This window comes from Rousettus aegyptiacus, unplaced genomic scaffold (assembly GCF_014176215.1).
Source record: "Rousettus aegyptiacus isolate mRouAeg1 unplaced genomic scaffold, mRouAeg1.p scaffold_m13_p_7, whole genome shotgun sequence".
NCBI classification, from domain to species: Eukaryota; Metazoa; Chordata; class Mammalia; order Chiroptera; family Pteropodidae; genus Rousettus; species Rousettus aegyptiacus.
The window spans coordinates 39,407,747-39,412,693 of NW_023416310.1; positions in this window are offsets into that span (position 1 = coordinate 39,407,747).

The window sequence follows — 4,947 nt, forward strand, 5'->3', positions numbered from 1 at the left end:
GGAGGTTTCCATGTGTCTTTCCCTGATGGAAATCTCTGGGAGAAGGAGAGTGTGAGGGGGTGTATGGCCCTGGTTTGCAGAACTACTGTCAGCCTTCATAAAGAGACACCTGGGGCAAAATCACCGTTATTCGTTTTTATTTCCACTGTCTTTCCCTAAAAGATCTTCTGTCCTGCCATTGTCCCACAATACTGTGCTCTTCCTGGCACCTGACCTCCTTCTCTCTCCTCTCCCCTCCCTTCAAAATCTTTTTCTGTGAGCCTCTAGGATTGCAGATTTCAACAACCAAACAGAATCAAAGGGTAGTTCATGGACCCATGCATTAGTCTACCCATTTATCCTTAAGGTCAGCTTAGAATGAAATTCCCACCTCCTTTGCTTCCCCTGCAGCAGTAGGAGATGAGTCTCTCGCTCTTTTACTTCTGTGTACCCCAGGGCCCAGAGGTGAAATGAGTTCTCTCTCTCTAATCATTCTCCTCTGCCTTTTGCAAACACCCTTTTTCCTTTGAAGAGGCTGCCACCTAGCCATAGTTGTTCCCATCTTCTCACCTCTGGGTCACTCTCTCTTCCTTACTCTCTTACAACTTTAGCTCCCAGTTCTGTGGTCTTCACACCATGACCAAAATTCCTGCCAACATCCTGGATAGCTTCACTGTTCACACAGATGATCCATCTAGTATCCTGCCTCTCAATCCCTTGACCTCATATTCCCCAGTGACTTTCTCCTCTACCCTTCCCCAACACATCTTGGCTTTGTCATGGACCTAAACTTCTCCGCCTCCTGAACCACTAACTTAGCAACCAGATCTCTGATCCAATTCCCTGTTCTTCCAGTGTGACTCAGCCTTAGCCTTGTTGATCCCTCCAGCTCATTGACTTCTGTCTTTTTTCTCTGATCATACATCATGTCAACCTCACTTTTGAAAAGTTCCCAGTTTTCTCCGCTGCCATTGCAATTCCCTCACCTGAGCCTGCACCAGAGCAGACAGCTGAGCTCTGCTGAAGGAAACCACATAGGAGGGCCAAAGGGCACTTTACAAGTTCAAGTCACCCACTTCAAGTGGACTGCCATGCTGCCTTGCTATTGGCATGTTCTCTGGTCATCTTAACCCTCCCATTTTTTGCAATGATGTGTCAAATCTCCACTCTCTTCAAATCTCTCATTTCTCCTTACCACCCCCAGTCTTTCCCCAGAGTAAGAGAAAGGATTCAGTATTCCACACCAAATCTGACTGGCTTAGTTGTCCTCCAAACTCCATCCTCTTGTTATAATAGAGAGGTGACCTACTGCATGAGGTTAGCCTTTGCACCCATACTCTGGTTCCATTCCTTCCCATGGTCACAGGAACTTTTATTGTCCATTGTCCTCTTTTTGCTGTACCTTTATCTTTTTCTTCTCTGTAGGATCCTCCCCATCTGCACTTACACACACTCAAATTATTCCATCCTAAAAAAATAATGAAAATATATAAACTAAAATAACATTCCTCTCCAGTTATTTATCTCTCGGACCCTTCACAGTCAAACCTTTTAAGAGTTGCTTATACTCTGTGCCTTTCTTCATTTCTTCACTTCTCACTCACTCCTCAGTGCTCTCTAGTCTCTCTCCCACTCCTTCACTCCGCCAGACAGTACTCTAGAAAAGTCCTAATGGCACCAAGGTCACTCAGTCCAGTGCAAGTTATTCAGTCATTTCCCTTGTGCCTCTCAGCCATTTTTGAATGTTGTTAACTACTGCATCCTTCTTATAACATGTTCTGTTCTGGGCTCTGTGACCCCACCTTCCCAAGCTCCTAGTTTTCTTTCTGTCTCTCTGGTTGCTCCTCTACCCACTCTGCCAGATACTTTACTTCTGTCCAGCCTTTAGACAAATGTTTCTAAGGTCCAGTCCTAGGCCTTCTTCTGGTTGAACTCTATATTCTCCGAGGAGACAGCCTGGTTTTATTTCCACCTCTACACCAGCCATTCTAACTCCAGCCTCTCCTAAGAGCACTAGACCCTACAACCAACCGAACATCTCCACTTGGACATCTCACAGGCACCTCAAACTCACTTTGACCAAATGTAAACTTTGGGAAGGTTTTCTCAACCCTCCTCCCTGAGGGTTCCCCAACTCAGAAAATTGTACCACCATCTATCTGGTTGAAGTAGCAGAAACCTGGGAGTTTTCCTTGATTCTTTCCTATCTAAACAGTCACCAAGTCTTACTGGTGTTTACTTCTCTCCATTTGCTCTACTGCTTAAACAACCCCTTTCACTTATAGCAACGGTCTTCTAAACTGTCCCTTCACCCCACTGCCCCCTCTTCCTATTCATTCTTCACATTGTAGTCTGTGAACTTATTGAAGATGGTAATAGAGAACCGGCATGATCTAGCCTTTGCTTATCTCTTCGACTTCCCCCTCAGCCTCATTTCCCTTTGTACCCTGAACCAGCCAGAAACTCTGTTCCACTTTCCTCTGAATAAATCCTGCCCACCCTTCAGCTCAACTCAGATGTCACTTCCTCCCCTTGGACTCCCCAGACAAATGATCCCGTCACTTTGTACTCTCTTTCGCTCTTAGCACAACTGTAATTATGTAACTGATAGTGCATTTAATTGTTAAGCCCCTTCTTTCTCCAGCTAGACTGTGAGCTCCAAGAGGGAAGTGTTTCTGCCATGTTGACCACTCCACTGCCTAGCAGTGTGCTGTGAACCTAGTAGGCAGTCAACACATATTTGTTAAACATATGAATAATAAAACTTTACGTAATGATGAAGGACCCAGGTCCCAACCCAAGAGTAAATACTACAGTCAAGTAGTTGTGGAATTTAGCCCTCAATGACAGTAAAACTGTTATAGGTACATGACCAGCTGCATTAATTAATAGCATGATGGAGAGAATGCCCTTATTGTTTATTTAAATTTCAGGGCTTGGGCGTCTTTTGGCAGCTGCATAGGACATAATCTTAACTTTCTTATTGGTTGCCAACTGACATTGTAGCAGTGATTTGACTAAAAACTCCTTGGCTGGCAGTCTGAAAGTATGTCTGTGGCTATTTGGAGTGCTTTTAAAGGAAAGACATATATGCATAGAAACAATATACCAATTTGAAGACAGAAAAATCTTCAGATGTCAATCTTGTTCCATCAATTAAAGAACAGCCACCTAAAGATATCCTTATTTAAACCAAGGTACATGGACTTGTGATTAATTATTTTGACACAAAACGAAAGACAGGTTTTGTTTGTTTATGATTTATACTTTCTGTAGAGATCTTACAGATTTTCTAATTTCTATATTTCTTTAAAAGTGTTTTATTAGCTTCCTAAATTATGAAAGTTACTATAACTGGAAAAATACAAAATTCAAAGTCAGTAAAGTTCTAAAATTCATCTTCTCTCCTTCCAAGGCCCCTATCCCACACACCCCGGGGTAAGCATACGCATCCTTACAGATGTTTTTCTATTAATATACAAAAATCTAACTCGTTTGGACTTTATGTCACAGTCTTAGGAGAATCATGTGATTAACATAAAATCAAAAAGGTTGGAAGTCTGCAAACCAAAACTTTTCCAGATCTGACTGACGAGAGAGCTCGTTTCTAATGGGCCGCACGCACGTGGCTCAGAGCGTGCATCAGCAACGCGCTCGTCTTTCGCGCTGAGTTTAAGACTAAGTGCCAATAGATAAGTGCCTGAGCTCACAGGTGCCTGAAATTCCTTGCTTTTCAGCTAATTCAGCCCCAGAAAGGCTACTGAAAATGTGAACAGTTGAGCGTGGATTGTCTTTAACTCCTCAGTGCGATTATCTAAAAGGGGAACGCTGCTTTCTTCCTGGAGAGGTAAGCACCATGGGAAGGGGGTGCTTTCAGGTGCGCCTTAGGCCAGGCTTGCCTTCTAGAGGAGCGCATCCGTGAAAAGCTGGCTGCACGGGGTCTTTCACACCAGGGCAACTTCTCCATTAGGTCGCTCAGGGCTTAACCTGGGGCCCCCACAGTTGTGTCAATAGCGGCTCGGATTCACCTTAGAATGCAGTACTCTGGTGAGCCCGCGGGGGCGCTGGGCTAGAGGGGTGCGCCTTTGGTCTCCAGAGCTCTGGCCAGTGGGTGTCCCCATCCAGCCCGGTGGTGTGGGTGTATCAGAGTGCAGCCAGTTAGTCTGCACCTAGGTATCCGCCCTACCTCTTGGGTTCGAAGCCCAGTGTCTGGGCACCTTGCGTTTCTGGCTTCTACAGACACCCGTAGAACCTCGAGGAAATTCTCTGCAAGATACAGCAAGGAGAACTGAAACTTCCCTCTGGTGACCACGTCCTGGGCTGCTTCATAAATCTGAAGATAGGATGGCAATGGCAAACAAGGCATCTTAGGCCTTAGGCTGTAGGGCATCATTTGGGCACCTAAGAGGTGACGGCAGGTACTGGGTGGGCAGAGAGCATTGGTCAAGTCCCGCTTTGGCCCTCGTTTTCCCACCTTCCACGGTGGAACTTCGGGTTTTGGGGAGCGCACCCACCCACGTACTTGAGGGGCGGCTGGGTTCCGATCTAGGCCCGATCACAAACTGGCTCCAGCCAGAAAAGGTCTCTGGAGTCACATCGGATGTCCTACAAGAGGGGTGACCTGCAGCTGGGAGATTTAGGTTAGACTGGAGATGGAATACAGTTCTTTTGAACTTCAAGCGGCCTAGCTTTTCCGAAAGGTCTACTTCCTCGGGACCTTTCCCCCCCTAGCTTAACCCTTTGCTTTCCAGGTGTGGGTGGGAGGGCCCCCCGGGGAAGCCAGGAGCAGAGCGAGCCTGGGCGCGTCCTGGGCGCGGACTGGCTGACAGGCGCCAGCAGGCCCTTGCTCAAACTTGGGGCACCCGGCGGTGCGCCGGGCTGGGCGGTGACGTGAGGGGCGGTGCCGGGCCTGGTTGGCTCGTCGGGCAGGGGCGGAGGCAGAGCCGCGCCGGGGCCCCACAGGCGGCG